This window comes from Nilaparvata lugens, chromosome 10 (assembly GCF_014356525.2).
Source record: "Nilaparvata lugens isolate BPH chromosome 10, ASM1435652v1, whole genome shotgun sequence".
NCBI classification, from domain to species: Eukaryota; Metazoa; Arthropoda; class Insecta; order Hemiptera; family Delphacidae; genus Nilaparvata; species Nilaparvata lugens.
Window position 1 is genome coordinate 33,450,536 of NC_052513.1, and position 18,394 is coordinate 33,468,929.

Consider the following 18,394-nt stretch of genomic DNA (forward strand, 5'->3'; position numbering starts at 1 on the left):
TAGAAAAAAACTTATTTTTTAATGAGCAAGGAAAGTTGTGTGAGTCTACCACACCAGATTTTTTTGTCTGAAACTTGCACTTGATGAGAAATTTGCAATTCATTTGTTAAGAATGTTAATAGCTAAGAAGGAGCCAGTTCGTGTTTCATGAGTAATTTTTTATTGTCATTTTATTACAATTTTCTCCTCTATTCATCATATATGTGCATGCAATATACAAATTGAATCTCAAAATAGAAATACAGTACTGTAATATGGGTTTATAATAATGTAATCATTTCCATAAGTAAACATAAAATTTACTTTTACAGTTTAAGAACTGATAATTTAAACAAGAGCTTCCTACAATAATGTTTTTCCAGAATTCAAAAAATATACAAGTGTTATCTCCTACTCGTATGGAATGGAATGAGTCGAAAGAATTCCATAAATATACATGAAATTTTCCTAAATAAATTAACCATAATATATTCTGCACTGTGGGACTTGGGATCTAAAATGGAATCCTATAATTTTATATGAAATAAACTGGAAAATCTATTGAATCTTGTTGAAAATCGGTAACTCTTTATAAATGATGAAAAATTATGAATTTATAAAATAATTTTTATTCTATGTAAACTATTGTTTTTTATTCTACTCACCTTCAATATATTTGCCTTTAGAACGGAAAGTTGTAATACTAAACATGGTACGAACGTTTCACTTGTATTTCAAACACTGAACTTAAGTTCACTTAGAAAAAATGTAGAAAAGCAATAGATAGGTCCATAATTTGAGTCATCAAAACACCACTTTTTCATATCCCAGATAGAAAAAAACTTATTTTTTAACAGTAGGATAAGTTCTTTTTCATATCCCAGATAGAAAAAAACTTATTTTTTAACAGTAGGATAAGTTAACTATAATTCTTCAATATCCCTTGAAAATTAAAATAGGTAACGTAGGTAAAATTGAATAAGGCTAGCTAAACACACATCAATCTTTGTTCATGAGATTTTTTACCGTCCTTATAAATTCTATTAGATTAAAAAGATGATGTTTGTCAAGTTCCATTTAATCTGATAGAATTCATAAGGACGGCAAAAAATCGTACGAACAAAAATCTATGCGTGTGTAACTGGCTTAACATGTATATCACAATATATCATGTAAAAATAAATTAAATAAGTACACAATCAATTACAAACAAGGCTGAAATTCCCCTGATACAACTCACACCCTGGTTCAAAATTAAATTCTAAATGTAAATAGAAATTGTAATTGTAATCACAGAACCTTTTCACACAACACTATTTGCACACCATAAACCTACGAAAACACACTAACCGAATGAAACACGGAAAGGGTTTCGATCAAAATAGATTAAAAACAAATTTAGACTCGACAAGTAACCGATGTTTGCAAGCACACCAACAGAAGGAGACTGAACCGCACGTTTTTTAAAACTCTCATCAACGTTGGGGCTTCACTAAATCCTCTCTCTCTCACTCACACCCTTCCTCTTCCACACTGTTCTCACATATTTGAACACTCATTACTTCCATCTCACTCCCACTTCATTCTCCCTAATACGCTCTCTATCTCACAAACTCATCACTTACTTCGCTGTATAACTTACTCTCACAATCTTCCACCCCATACGACTTGTTTTATACAAAACAATTTTTATCCTCTATTTACTCACTTGTCTTCTTCAAGTCAATTTCACAGATTGTCTCTACCTCACAAACACACATATTAAACACTATCCTTTTCTATTACGCTCATTATTTATTCGAGGGTTGAGTGTAAGAGAGGGCCGGCTGCGCCCTAACTTCATCCTCCTAGGAGATCATATATTAATTGACCGAGCGAAGTGAGGTCTAAGATTCAAGTCGACGGTTTGGCATTTCTCTTAATGTTTATATGTTGCGCATTTACGACGAAACGCGGTAACATATTTTCATTAAATTTGACAGGTATGTTCCTTTTTTAATTGCGCGTCGACGAATATACAAGGTTTTTGGAAATTTTGCATTTCAAGGATAATATAAAAGGAAAATGGAGCGTCCTTCATACGCCAATATTAGAGTAAAACTCAGACTATAGAATTATTCATCATAAATCAGCTGACAAGTGATTACACAGATGTGTGGAGAAGCCAGTCTATTGCTGTATTTCCATAAGGTCTATAGTTTCAATCAGGTACTTGTGGATGAGAATACTGCGTGAGGTCTACTGTTCACAGAACTACTAGTATAGTAAATAAATGTCTATTTCCAAAAAAAAAAACTGAAACTACTACATCAATTACAGAAAATATTAGATAAATTACAATTACATACAATAGTTAGTTACAATAAAAATTTATTATAATGTTTCCTCAACAAGTTTAGTGTTTCTATGTGGAAATTGACATACTCCACTATGGCGTACCATGTTCTAGAGTGGGTTTTCGAGTAGGTACTATTTCATCCTTTCCATTTTTATAGTATTTTTCTCCAATTCCCTTACACTAATTTTCTCCTTTTCTATTTTTATGGTGAATTTTTCTCTAATTCCCTTACACTTGTTTTCATCAAGGTCGTTTTTATCATACCCATCTTCCTAGTTTTCCAATTATGTTTCGAATATCTCCCACAATCATAATTTATGCCAAGTCATCTGCCGCCATATCGCCTCTCTCCCTTCATATAATCATTTTGTTTCAGTGAATAGATGATTGATTAATTCATTTAATTTGGACAATTAAAATACCTCTCCATTTTTATAAATAAGAATATTAATCTGAGTTCCCTTATAAATTATTTGTGACGAAATAATTTATAATGGTACTTGGATTGATATGTTCATTTATATTAAAAGAAGCTCTAAAGAAAAACTACAACTCTCCATTGAGAAAAAATACAAATTTCGCTCAATCACATACTTTATTATTCCAGCACATTACCTCTCGTCTTCTACTTCTTAGATCTTAGTTCACTCTATGATACCTTCAGGTGGACAAATTTTGGGATTGGGAGGGAAATAATATTGAATGAAAAAGACTAAGAAATTGTCAAAAAACCACTGATTTATTGATAATTAAAAAGACCGGTTTCGGTTATTACACCATTGTCAATCTCTGATAAACTCAGAGATTTGTTTCTGTTTAAAGAAAAATTTCGCTCAAAATTTGATTTAATTCTGTTTATCAGAGATTGACAATGGTGTACTAACCGAAACCGGTCTTTCTAATATCAATAAATCAGTGGTTTTTGACAATTTCTTAGTATTTTTCATTCAATATGAATTATTACCACAATATCAACTTCTCAACTACACAAAAAGGGAAATAATATATAGAATAGCATAATGGTGATCATGGACACGAAGAGTAATGTAAGATGTAACCAACCCCTTCATTATTGTATACTTCTTTTCCACAATTATAAGCTGATATAATGTAAGTAAGTTCACTGTACTAAAAATCTACCATGGTTATTCTTTTTGTTATCCACCCTCTTCCTCCTTCAACTGTCCTCTCTTTTCTACTGTTATTCCCAAATCTAGTCAATCTACTTTCTCTCTCTCACTTTCCCCCACCCCGAACATTTGACCACTCTCAACTGCACAAACAACATTCATTCAAAGTCTGCTTCATGCAAAAAAATTTGAAAATCTAAATTTATACTTCAAAAAACATGCGAATGTGTGTATGGCTAGCACGCACGCGCCATTTCACACACTGCACGTTTTCATCTGACATTACAGCTATAAATGCAAGAATTCTTTTCCTCGCCACATAACAACAGATAGTTTTGAAAACGACGGATATTTTTGACAGAGGTTTTGAGTTCTGCACAATGAGTTCTGAAAGTCAAATCAAATCAAATTACTTTCATTCATTTCATGGAACAATTCTTGCAAGACTATCTCTCCCGCACCACATGAAAGACAGATACAGTATTGTTGAAAAGTTGAAAAAGGTTTATTTATGTAAAAGGAGATTTATCCTCAATACTTCCGAAAGTAAGCTATTATTTATTATTCATTATTTATCACATTGTGTACAAATACTTAACATGAGGAAAGGCTCATGCCCAAAACTGTCCCATTTCCAATTTATACTATACCGTCTAAATCAAAATGTGGTTATGTCACTTTCACTTTTCAAAATACAATATATATTATTATTATTAATACAATGTGCTAAATTCAATATCATTCTCAATATATGAGCATGAATACTGTAACATCTTGCGGTACTCCTGATTGGAAAAATAATATTTCTAATAAATCATCTACTTTATTTTTGCAGTAATACTAAAAAACCAAGTGACTCTAAAATACTAAAGATATTATTAGAAATTGGGCGGTAGCTTATTGAGGACTGAAAACTTCATTGAGTACTTCAAATACTATATTGAGAAGAACCATTTTTTTAGAATGTGAAGATTTCTGTGACCTGCCAATCAGCAATAATTAATATTCAATTAGAGCTTGATCTCAAATGTGGGAATTGATAGAAATAAATTATGTTGTGGTATAGAATAGAATTATGTTCTATTGTAACCGCTTCTGAGGTCTTCGTCAGAATATACAATACATACACTATACAATAATGATAAGATACTATTCTAAAAGAATTACAATATCATGAAATATTAAGATCCACATATGGAAATGTCCACATAATGAAAAAAGAGAGATGTAAAATATATTCAAATATATGATATCCTGATCTTAGGATACAATAAAGACAAACAAAAAATTAGCAGTAGTTGATAACAAACAGTATGGCCCGGTTGCACAAAAGCTCAACTTCATTTTATAAAATTAACTTTACGAGAACCAATCAGAGAAGGCTTTTTTGAAAAGAAGGCTTCTCTGATTGGTTCTCGTGGAATTAATCACAGTTAAAATTTAACCGGCTTTTGTGCAACCGGCACTACGTGCTTTGGATCGGAGCTTGATTGGTTTTCGTATAAGCGCGCGTTTTTTACAACTTACTCCCCTCTCCGCCAATCTGTCGACCACCCTGGGACGTGACGACATAGAGTTTAATATACCCTAAAAACCCCCTAACAATAATCCGAAGTCAAATTCTCTGCCTCTCTCATGTATGCTCAATGTAAGCTAGCGCCTGGACTAGTATGGATATATCACTTAATACAAATGTACGGGGAATGTTCTGCTTGCTTGAACTCTTGAAGTACCGTAACCTATTACAAGAGGAAGATAGTAAGAGTAGTGAAGTTTGAAGTGTAGAGAACGGAGTAGGTCAGTGTCTCTGTTAGCCAGCTAAGGCAACAAATTCAATTAGAATCACTGGTCATTTACATAATCTGTTGTACACTACTGAACTTGACTACTGAAACACGTGTAATCAATGTACAGGTAATTCTATTAACCTTTCAAAATTTCCGAAATAATTTACTGTGTAACAATGTATAATAGTCACAAATAATGCATGTTTGATCAACAAGTTTAGTGTTTCTATGTGGAAATTGACATACTCCACTATGGCGTACCATGTTCTAGAGTGGGTTTTCGAGTAGGTACTATTTCATCCTTTCAATTTTTATAGTATTTTTCTCCAATTCCCTTACACTAATTTTCTCCTTTTCTATTTTTATGGTGAATTTTTCTCCAATTCCCTTACACTTGTTTTCATCAAGGTCGTTTTTATCATACCCATCTTCCTAGTTTTCCAATTATGTTTCGAATATCTCCCACAATCATAATTTATGCCAAGTCATCTGCCGCCATATCGCCTCTCTCCCTTCATATAATCATTTTGTTTCAGTGAATAGATGATTAATTAATTCATTTAATCAATCATAGACAGTTAAAATACCTCTCCATTTTTATAAATAAGAATATTAATCTGAGTTCCCTTATAAATTATTTGTGACGAAATAATTTATAAGGGTACTCAGGTTAATATGTTTATTTATATTAAAAGTAGCCCTAAAGAAAAACTATAACTCTCCATTTTTATACACTTTTTTAACTTTTTGTGTAGTTGAGAAGTTGATATTGTGGTAATTATTCATATTAAATAAAAATCCAAAGAAATTCTCAAACACCACAGATTTATTGATACTTAGAAAGACCGGTTTCGGTTGTTACACCATTTCCAATTTATATCAATAAATCTGTGGTTTTTGACAATTTCTTAGAATTGTTATTTAACATTTTTTAACTCATTCATTTCCAAATTTCGCTCAATCACATACTTTATTATTCCAGCACATTACCTCTCGTCTTCTATTTCTTAGATCTTAGTTCGCTCTAATATCCCTTCGGGTGGACAAATTTTAGGAGGAAAATATATATAGAATAATAGCATAATGGTGATCATGGACACGGAGTGTAATGTAAGATATAACCCCCTTAATTATTGTACACCCCTTTTCCACAATTATAAGCTGATATAATGTAAGTAAGTTCACTGTACTAAAAATCTACAATGCCCATTACTTTTGTTATCCACCCTCTTCCTCCTTCAACTGTCTTCTCTTTTCCACTGTTATTCCCAAATCTCGTCAATCTACTTTCTCTGTCTCACTTTCCCCCACCCCGAACATTTGACCACTCTCAACTGCACAAACAACATCCATTCAAAGTCTGCTTCATGCAAACAAATTTGAAAATCTAAATTTATACTTCAAAAAACATGCGAATGTGTGTATGGCTTGCACGCACGCGCCATTTCACACACTGCACGTTTTCATCTGACATTACAGCTATAAATGCAAAAATTCTTTTCCTCGCCACATAACGACAGATATTTATAAAAACGACGGATATTTTTGAAAGAGGTTTTGAGATTAATGCACAATGAGTTCTGAAAGTCAAATCAAATCAAATTACTTTCATTCATTTCATTGAACAATTCTTGCAAGGCTATCTCTCCCGCACCACATGAAATACAGATATTGTTGAAAAAGGTTTATTTATGTAAAAGGAGATTTATGCTCAATACTTCCGAAAGTAGGCTATTATTATTATTAATACAATGTGCTAAATTCAATATCATTCTCAATATATGAGCATGAAATGCTGTAACATCTTGCGGTACTCCTGATACTTGGAAAAATAGTATTTCTAAAAAATCATCTAGTTTATTTTTGCAGTAATACTAAAAAAACCAAGTGACTCTAAAATACTAAAAATATTCTTAGAAATTGAGTGGTAGCTTATTGAGGACTTAAAACTACACTGAGTACTTCAAATTACTCATTGAGAAATTACAAATATTGAGAAGAATTATTTTTTTTAGAATGTGAAGATTTCTGTGTCCTGCCAATCAGCAATAATAAATATTCAATTAGAGCTTGATCTCAAATGTGGGAATTGATAGAAATAAATTATGTTGTGGTATAGAATAGAATATGTTCTATTGTAACCGCTTCTGAGGTCTTCGTCAGAATATATAATAAATGTCATATACTATACAATAATTGAATAGGTACTATTAAAAGCATTACAATAGTCATGAAATATCAAGATCGACATGTGGAAATGTCCACATAATTAAAAAGAGAGATGTAAAATATATTCAAATATATGATATCCTGATCTTAGGATACAATAAAAACAAACAAAAAAATAGCAGTAGTTGATAACAGTTGCACAATCATTTTATAAAATTAACTTTACGAGAACCAATCAGAGAAGGCTTTTTTGAAAAGAAGGCTTCTCTGATTGGTTCTCGTGGAAATTAATCACAGTTAAAATTTAACCGTCTTTTGTGCAACCGGCACTACGTGCTTTGGATCGGAGCTTGATTGGTTTTCGTATAAGCGCGCGTTTTTTACAACTTACTCCCCTCTCCGCCAATCTGTCGACCACCCTGGGACGTGACGACATAGAGTTTAATATACCCTAACGACCCCCTAACAATAATCCGAAGTCAAATTCTCTGCCTCTCTCATGTATGCTCAATGTAAGCTAGCGCCTGGACTAGTATGGATATATCACTTAATACAAATGTACAAGGAATGTTCTGCATGCTTGAACTCTTGAAGTACCGTAACCTATTACAAGAGGAAGGTAGTAAGAATAGTGAAGATTGAAGTGTAGAGAACGGAGTAGGTCAGTGTCTCTGTTAGCCAGCTAAGGCAACAAATTCAATTAGAATCACTGGTCTTTTACATAATCTGTTGTACACTACTGAACTTGACTACTGAAACACGTGTAATCGATGTACAGGTAATTCTATTAACCTTTCAAAATTTCCCAAATAATTTACTGTGTAACAATGTATAATTGTCACAAATAAAGCATGTTTGATCACATTTTAGAAATGACGAAGTCAGGTTGAGCATGACGTAGCTTTTGAAATTTTTTCTGAACTTTACAATTTATTTTGTTCATTAGGCCTACTGTTGTCTTCTCCCAATCATATTATATATTATAATTATGATATGTGATTGTCGATGAAATAAATAAATAAATTACTGCCTATTTTTATTAACCGTTAACGTTCAAGCAACAGCTCAAACTCATTTAAGTACAGTCAGAGAAAACGTATATACGATTGTTTGTTATAAGACTGTTTTATTCTATGGTAATGTCCATAATTTTGCATGCATTACCCATAGTTTACTATTTCCATTAAATCCCATTCTTATTTACAGTCTCTATAGTGTATTGATATCAGAAGTCACTAGCTAACAAAACAGACACGAATGCTGCTGGGATCTCTTCCCAAAAAAGTACTCAGCTATTCATCAGACCCCTAAATACAATCGTGACAGCCAGTGAGTATCGGGGGAATACATCCACTTGTCAATGCCGATTTCCAGCCAATGAGAGGCCGCCAAATTCCAATACAAACCGATAAAAAACTGGGGAACACAAAGCCGATACTTTCTGACTTGCTAATCTCGCTGAATTCCATTCGATTCATGCGATTGTCGACTTTCAATCACAAATTTCGCTGTGATCTCCTTTTTTCAAACAGAATTGTTTCAAACTTCGAGGAGGATATGACACCTTAAATTAGCAGTAATCATTTTTCTATTTTATTCAAAGGCGAGAAGCAAAAATATTTTAGTTGAACGTATGGGGTTGATTGATATGTTAAAAATGAAATAAATAAAATTAAATAACGAATATTTTGATCTAAAGTATAGGAGTTGGACACAAGTTTATAATCCAACTGATCTGATTTCATTGAATGCATTGAAAGTAAAATTTAATTCTCTTCAACTAAATTGAATCAACAATATAAACTATAAAGTTATAATCTATAAACTATAAACTATAAAGTTAGATTAATTGAACGTGGAATAAAATTCATTCACGCGGGTCGATAAAAGTGCATCTAAACTAAGACCTTTAAAAAGTGGATGGACCACTTCATAATATCAATCAATATCTATTAGAGTGAGAAGCTTTTTGATTTTATATTAACATTTTTTTAATTATTGCAATATTTCTAAAGTTTTTAATTTATTGTGATACATTCTGTGATTCATTTAGAGTATAAAATCAACCTTCAAAATTCAAAATTTTAAATCATCATTCCTGGACCGAAAATCAAGTAACGAAGCAGTGTGTGATTACATAACCTTATCTTTTGGACAACATTAACATTTTATCAAAATTTTTGGAGAGAAATAGTACAGGCTCAGCCTAGTTTTTCCTCCAATGTCATAATTATTGTATTATAATTATAGTATTTTATACAATAAATGAATTATAATGGTAATTATAATTATTAATTAGAGGAGAAAATGATCAAGAGGAGTTGAATTGTTAAATTATTTCAAGTCCTATTGGAATGTAGAGTAGAAAGTAGCTAGGCAATTGATTCATATGTTGTAGAATCGTTCTATGATGAGATTATTTGATTGGAAAAATAATGTAAGTACCAATGTTCTCAGCTACTGTTCACTGAAGTTAATCCAAATTTTCTGAGATTTCAAGTTACAGTCCCCACATGTTACCGTGTACATTCAAATTCATGAATGAAACTATTCGAGTACAAAACTGTTACCAAAGATACATTTATTGACCGAGCGAAGTGAGGTCTAAGATTCAAGTCGACGGTTTGGCATTTCTCTTAATGTTTATATGTTTATATGTTGCGCATTTTCGGCGAAACTCGGTAATAGATTTTCATGAAATTTGACAGGTTTTTAATAGCGCGCTCGACGTATATACAAGGTTTTTGGAAATTTTGCATTTCAAGGATAATATAAAAGGAAAAAGGAGCCTCCTTCATACGCCAATATTAGAGTAAAAATCAGACTATAGAATTATTCATCATAAATCAGCTGACAAGTGATTACACAGATGTGTGGAGAAGCCAGTCTATTGCTGTATTTCCATAAGGTCTATAGTTTCAATCAGGTACTTGTGGATGAGAATACTGCGTGAGGTCTACTGTTCACAGAACTACTAGTTACACATATACACAACCCACATAAAACTGGTTGTCTGTGATGTTACTATTAGCCTAGTGCCGTTTTACAGTGATATTATTGAAGAAATTCAATTTTAAACTGGATTCGATCCATACCAAATCTCGATTGTAATGATTTAGTTTATTTTGAGTTCAAACCACCAGCTTATTCAATTCTGTTTAAGCTTTCACTCTGTAAGCGGCCCTTAGTGTTGTATACAACAATATTTAGTCGTGAATACTGTTTTTTTTAATACATGGTAATGTGTTATCAATAGAACAATTTTTGTACAGCATTTACTAGATTTCTTTTCAGGAATAACCATTACATCTATTAAAATTGAAATGGATGACTCCACGTAAATTTATTATTCAAGCTCTAATCGCGAAACTAGTGCGAAACTAGTTTAAAACTATCAAGTGAATGTAAACCACGAAGAATCTTTGATAAAATACACATTTTCGATCAAGCACGGTTTAAGCTTCAGAACGAGGAAGTTCAGACCAGAAACAATTATTCTTGTTGAAAGCTACACATAACTCGCTTGAGATAGAACACCACAAAATACCCAGGACTTTCCGAGAGTATAGATTAAACGATAATTTATTCACAAGCTCCCTGGTTTTATTGCAAAACTGTCTCAGCTATTGTGAGTTCATTATTGGTTCCAACATGAATGAAATAGTGAGGGAGGATCGAGTTGGACAAGAGAAGATGATGAGGAGGAAAGAAAACTGGGGAAGGATGGGGAGAAAGGAGAAATAAGGATGGAGAGCATAATATTGGAAAAGGAGAAACTATAGTGAGAACCAAGTTATAATAGCAGTGTTTGATTAGCAATGGTATTGCTATCCTTGTCTATCATTCAACAAAGCTGATAGCACTATCTCTTTCTTGCTTTGTTCTGTTGCCAGATCGTCTTTTAACAATGTAGAATTAATAATTAATTAACATAATATATTTCATTTTATTTATGAAAATTCATTATAAAATGATTGAAAAATAAAATTTCTTGTTTAATAAAATTTATCATTTTAAACGAGAATATCACATCCTGTATCAGCTACCGTCTATAGAAGACATTGACAAGACAGCGAATCGACAACATTGTTCTCCTATCTTTCTCCACTGTCATTATAACGTGGGCCTCACTATAGTCATAAGTATGAGTAAAACAAAACTACGCGTAAATTGAATAGAACGTAATTAGAAGAAAGATAAATAGTTTGTCTAACGGAAAAATATGAAAATATGAGCAATGATGTAGCGGAAGATTAGAAGAAGTAGAAAGAGAGAAGAAAATTGTGGTTTTAAAGGATGTAGAGGAGGAAAAAGATATAGAAGAGGTATATCAGAAGTGAGAAGAAAATAAAGAGAAGGATAAGGAATGAGGATGATAATTTGTATTGGAGAGTAAAAGAAGAAATCAACGAAGTGGGGATACATGGAAAATTATCGATGAAAAAATTCAAACACGGAGGAGATAAACAGTTCAAAAGTTATTTAAGAACAAAGTTAGTAGACAGACTAAAGTTAGTAGACTTTCTGTCTACTAACGTTGATTTGAGAAGAGAAGTAAAGGAAGAATATGTGTTTATCAGAGGATTATGTTTCATCAGAGAGGAAAAATACAATTATACAATTGTATTATTTTTTCTCTGGTTTCATAAAAGGGAAACTATTTTGATATAGGTAGGTAATTATTGTACCTATTTGTATATAATTATTGTACTTTGTATTTATTGGTAAAATATTGTATTTTGTAGGTAATTATTATACCCATTGGTATATGTCTATGCTTACTCTAGGTTTGACTAAAGATAGAGCAACAGGAGAAGAATAAAGAGAAAAAGAAGGAGAAGAGAGCGGGAAAAATACAGAGGAAAAGAAAAAGACTGGGAGAAAAAATTATTTTGTAAAGATGGATGAGCAGGAGAAGAATAAAGAGAAAAAGAAGGAGAGGAGAGCGGGTGAAAGACAGAGGAAAAGAGAAAGACATGGAGTAAAATGATTGAGTAATAGGAAAAAGAAGAAAAGGAATGGAAAAGGAGAGGGAAAAGAGTAAGAGAAATAATAATAGGGGGAGGAGTAGGGTGACTAAGAGATAGATGAAGAGGTACAGTAGAAAAGGTAGACAGGAAAATGAGAAAATAGTCACTGTAATTAAAATAATGGAAAACACAATTCTAGTGACAATATAAAAAATACAGCCGAATAATGACCTAAAAAAAGACAGAGATGATGAAGAGGAATAGTGAAAGATGATAAGGATCAGCTACCTTATTTGCTGAATGTTATCCTGTGAAATTCACGGTCAGGTAACCGGGTCTTTCAAAGCAAGCAAGCTTACTGAAAAGAAACCACACTTCACTGAGGAAGAAAAACTCCACTGGAGAGGTCAAAGAAAATAGCTCATCTCCTCTTTTCGCAATTTTCTCACAACCCGAATTCCCAAAATTCTACCACTCTTTACCATCAGCTCAGGTATTCCAGTAGGACTGTTTTTCTCCCTTTCCTTCATCTTCTTCTAATCTCACAATTTTCATTCCTTTTCTCTCAAAAAACCCTCCTTTAGATAGTTTCTAATTCATCACTTCCTTCTTTCTCCGATCACCTTCCATCTTTGTCAGACCACATTAATCTTATCTTTGTTTTAAATTGTTTTATTGAACATGTTCTCTAAATAATTATTGGAATGGTTTACTTACGTTGTTAATAATCAAAATCTAGAACCCAAATAATCCAAAATCCGAGCCAAAATATTCTGTAACCAACAGGAATTTCTGTTGTAAATAGTAGTCTCTAATGTCATTTTGTTCTTTCAAGTCCCACAAGTTTATTTTATTATTTTACTCTTATTCTTTTATTTTCCTTATTTTCCACTCTCCCTCTCGCTTTTAAATAATTCTACCCTTTACTTTACATTTCTCTGTTTCTCCACATTATTAACATTATCTTCATCTCACTCTTAGGCTTGTTTTCTTAAAACCTCTCTCTCTCTTTCGAACCCTTCAACGTTTTTCTTTCTTCTTATATATCTTAGTTTCTCCACATCTTCATATTTATCTTTATTTCACACTTCAGCTTCTTTTCTCAAAATCTCTGTCTGTATCAAACACTTCAATGTTTTTATTTCTCTTTATCTTTATTTCACACTTCAGCTTCTTTTCTCAAAATCTCTGTCTGTATCACACACTTCAATGTTTTTATTTCTCTTTAAATTCATCTTTATCTTTATTTCACACTTCAGCTTCTTTTCTCAAAATCTCTGTCTGTATCAAACACTTCAATGTGTTTATTTCTCTTTATCTTTATTTCACACTTCAGCTTCTTTTCTCAAAATCTCTGTCTGTATCACACACTTCAATGTTTTTATTTCTCTTTATCTTTATTTCACACTTCAGCTTCTTTTCTCAAAATCTCTGTCTGTATCAAACATTTCTAGGTTTTTATTTCTCTTTATCTTTATTTCACACTTCAGCTTCTTTTCTCAAAATCTCTGTCTGTATCACACACTTCAATGTTTTTATTTCTCTTTAAATTCATCTTTATCTTTATTTCACACTTCAGCTTCTTTTCTCAACATCTCTCCCTATTTCGAACCCTCCAACTTTTTTCTTTCTCCTTATCCATCTCCTGTAATTTTAATCCATTTTCATATTTTCTATAATATCTAAAATCATCAAGTTTTCCTCTTTATCTTCCATTCTTTCTTTCTCTTCGTGATCCAGACAAGCAGCAGTATTTCCAGCACTCGTAATTTCACAGCAGCTTGGCTCAAAGAATCGAGAGTAGACACTTGATAGAGCAAAGCGCGCGGACACCACTTACTCTCTCTCTCTTCGAACCCTTCAACGTTTTTCTTTCTTCTTATATATCTTAGTTTCTCCACATCTTCATATTTATCTTTATTTCACACTTCAGCTTCTTTTCTCAAAATCTCTGTCTGTATCAAACATTTCTAGGTTTTTATTTCTCTTTATATTCATCTTTATCTTTATTTCACACTTCAGCTTCTTTTCTCAACATCTCTCCCTTTTTAGAACCCTCCAACTTTTTTCTTTCTCCTTATCTATCTCCTGTAATTTTAATCCCTTTTCATATTTTCTATAATATTTAAAATCATCAAGTTTTCCTCTTAATCTCCCATTCTTTCTTTCTCTTCGTGATCCAGACAAGCAGCAGTATTCCCAGCACTCGTAATTTCACAGCAGCTTGGCTCAAAGAGTCGAGAGTAGACACTTGATAGAGCAAAGCGCGCGGACACACCACTTACTCTCTCTCTTCTCTCTCACACTCTCTCTCTTCTCTCTCACACTCTCTCTTATCTTTGTCACTCTCTCTCTCTTCTCTCTCACACTCTCTCTTTTCTTTTTCATTTTCTCTCTCTCTCGCTCTTTCTCTGTTTCTGCCGTCCTGGATTGATAAGGGTTGGTTGGTTTCTTTGCGGCTTAGTCTCGAAACGTAGAGTGCAACTCAACCCGTCCTAGTTGCAAAATGAACTTAATTAACAAATTCGAAAATTGGCTGAGCTCACAGTGGATGATGATGATGATGATGATGATTTCGGTAAACAAAAAGTGGAAAATGAGTTGAGCACAAAGGAGTAACTATAGTGAGATTAACTTCAAACTGTCAGCATTGGTTGAATGGGAAGCTTTGCAGTTGTTTATGAGGAATGCTGACAGTTTAACGTGAATCTCACTATGGAAGAACACACTGGAACTGGAAACTTGACTGAACGAGACTGGACTGATAGAAAAGAAAATTGAGGATTGAGGAAGAAAATCATGTAGAAGAAGGAGGAACAATGAAGTGTAGAAAAAGAGAGAAGATTGGTGAAAAATAAGTTGATACAAGTGCCTCACTTATGACATGTTGCAATCCAGTATTAATTCTCTCAGGTTTGTAATTATTTAGTATACGTGTCAAGTTGGCCTTCCTGATATCGCTACAAAGCAATATTTGTGATCCAATAATAATTATTTTGTTCAAATCACAGCAATGTATGGAGCTTTTTATATGCTATAAAACGGAAAAGCTCAAGGCAAAACTTGTGTAGAAGAAACAACCTGCAGACTAGGATATCCAGTCTAAGCTACTCAATTTCGAATAAGTAAGAAATTAAATTTAATATCTAATATTGTGAAATTCAATCGACGATTAGATCAACTAATTGAGTTAACTCACCGTCGAGGAATGTATGTGCAGTGTCACTTACCTGTAAAAAATAAAGAAATTCAATCAGTATCAGCATACAATTCTAAACAATCAATAATATATTAAAACAGTCATCACTTCAGTAAGATATGGAATCAATTGATAAGGATTTTTGAAAGTGAATGATTGGAGAAATTAAGTTAGAATGAGCTTCAGATCAGCTGTGCTAATAGTGAAGTTGTGTTTCTTTTCTGGCTCAAAATTTTGCAAAATTACTCAAAAATTTCCAATTTGTAGAGATTTGAGTGAAATATTTTTGTTTTTAATCAGTTTTCAAATATCAAAATTCAAAATTTTTAGTTTAGTCATTAGTTTTGAAGTGGAAATTCGACTTTTTGAAGTGAAAGTGAAATCTTAACCTTATTCTTTTTTGAAACTTTTATTTGTTAAAATTTGGGAGAAGACAGTTTTGGGCTATGCCTGTTGTCTTCTCCCAATCATATTATATTTATTATAATTATGATCTGTAATTGCCAATGATATGAATAAATAAATAAATAAAATAGTGCAGAAGATAACATTCACGATATTCTTTATTGATTCATACAATAACTACATAATCAAAATGATAGGGACAGAAAAAATAAGGTAACCTTGTGCTATTCCTCTCCCAAATTTAGATAAGGTTACACAAAGTCCCAAATAGGTCAAGTCTTGTAGTTGTTAACTTAACATTAAAGCTTAGAGGACGAGAACATATGTTCTCATTGGAGAACATTAAAGAACGAACCGACAATAATCAAGTTCCATTCAAAAAAGACAAACGTTTCAAATGGAATAAGTGAATAATGAACAGATAGAATATAAACATATTTTTATGGATAGAGAATATTGATTTTGAAATTGATACAACAACGGAATGAAAGGAGAAAATAAGAATAAATTGATCACTTATTTATTTTTTGCTTCACATAAATAGGAGGATTTATTAGTACGTTCACAATATAGATATTCGGAAGAGAAACAGTTTTTGGGTTAATCCTGTTGGTTCTCTCCCTTTCGTTGATTTGATTCTGTCCTTGTCTAAATGAATAAAATACGTGTAATGTACCAGAAATCATTTATATCACTGTATTTTATAAACAGTTTCAAGAGGAATAAGAATGATCGTTTAACTATATTTCCAGCTCATAATTTTCCTCTAATCCACACAATTGCAAACCTAGAGGCATGCAGAATTTGTAATTACTTAAAATTCACTCAGACTAGAGTTAAAATTGATAACACTATATTTTAGAAGAGGGAAATCCTACTTTGAAACTACAAAACAACTAAAAATACTACAATACAATAACAAGTTGAAGCAATAACATGAAACCACACAGACTCAAGGATGAAAGTTTGCAGTTCTGACACGGGTACACATTTTATTTTCTACATCGTTCGCTCTTTCAACGCCGCGGCGTGTTTCTCTTTGCGTTTATTTTTCACCTCCTTCCTCCACATTTCCACTCAACACCGAAAATACACTGACAAGCAACATTACTCGCTCTCACTTCCACAAAGAGAGTATAGAATACATTCTATGCTCCCACAACGCTCTAGTCGACTGATTATTCAGCAGAATTATAGCTAAATTTTTCGTATTCACAGCAGAGACAGGAGGAAATGGAAGAGATGGAGTGATAGAGGGAGAAAGGAAGAGAATAGAGGGGAGGGATAGAGAGTGAGAGATAGGGATTGAGTGTGTGTGTGTGTGTGTGTGTGTGTGTGTGTGTGTGTGTGTGTGTGTGTGTGTGTGTGTGAGAGAGAGATAGTGAAGGAGAATGAGGAAGAAACGTGCCACCAGAGATGTTCTAGCAAGCTGTCAAAAGCTGTAGTGCTCCCTCACTCATCACTCACTGCTCCCAGAAGTGAATTTGGAGCTTGCAAAATTTTACTGTAGAATTTTACGTGTATTTGATGCACCTAATGTGTGAAGCAAGGTAAATAACCTTACCTAGTATCTTTTATTATAGAATTTACACGAGTGTCCAACGTAGATTTCCCATTTTTTTGATACTTTAAAATCTATCTTTGACTCGACTTTCAAACTTTCAGTGGCAGCATGTTTGAAATTTTAGGGTCGAGACACATTAGTATAACAAAACTACTATATTATATTCTTACTGTGTATGATCTGATGTGATAAATTATAGTCTTATTCACCTAGTAATAAAGTGAACAACAAACAAGTATAGTATTTCAAGAATTTCAAAAATGAACACATTCAAATCCACAATAAGGGCCGAGATACACAAGGCGGCAAGGCGTTGATTTTTCAATTTTTTCCCACTCTAAAATCTGTTATTGACTTAACCTTCAAACTTTCATTAGCAGCATGTTTGAAATTTTAGGGTCGATACACATGGGTATATACAACAAACAAGTATAGTATTTCAAGAATTTCAAATGAACACATTCAAATCCACAATAAGGGCCGAGACACACAAGGCGGCAAGGCGTTGATTTTTTCAATTTTTTGCCACTCTAAAATCTATTTTTAACTTGACGTTTGAAATTTTAGGGCCGAGACACAACAGGCGTTTCATGAGTAGACACGGCACGACAGAACAGGAAGCTCTCCGATTGGCTGATTCTCGATACGCAAGCCCAATCAGTGAATCGGAGAGCCTACCTGTTCTGTCGTGCCGACTCGTCGGAAGAAAACGCCTCGTATGTCTCAGCCCTAAAATTTTCAACATACTGCTACTGAAAATTTGAACGTCAAGTTATGAACAGATTTTACAGTGGCAAAAAATTAAAAAATATACGCCTTACCGCCTTGTGTATCTCGTCCCTTATTGTAGATT

General features: G+C 32.8%; 1 protein-coding gene across 1 annotated transcript in view; it reads right to left on the reverse strand.

Annotated features, from left to right (window-relative positions):
* Nucleotides 1–18,394, reverse strand: part of LOC111043252 (phosphatase and actin regulator 4) — a 386,179-nt gene that overhangs the window by 338,132 nt on the left and 29,653 nt on the right. The gene's annotated exons all lie outside the window — the stretch shown is intronic.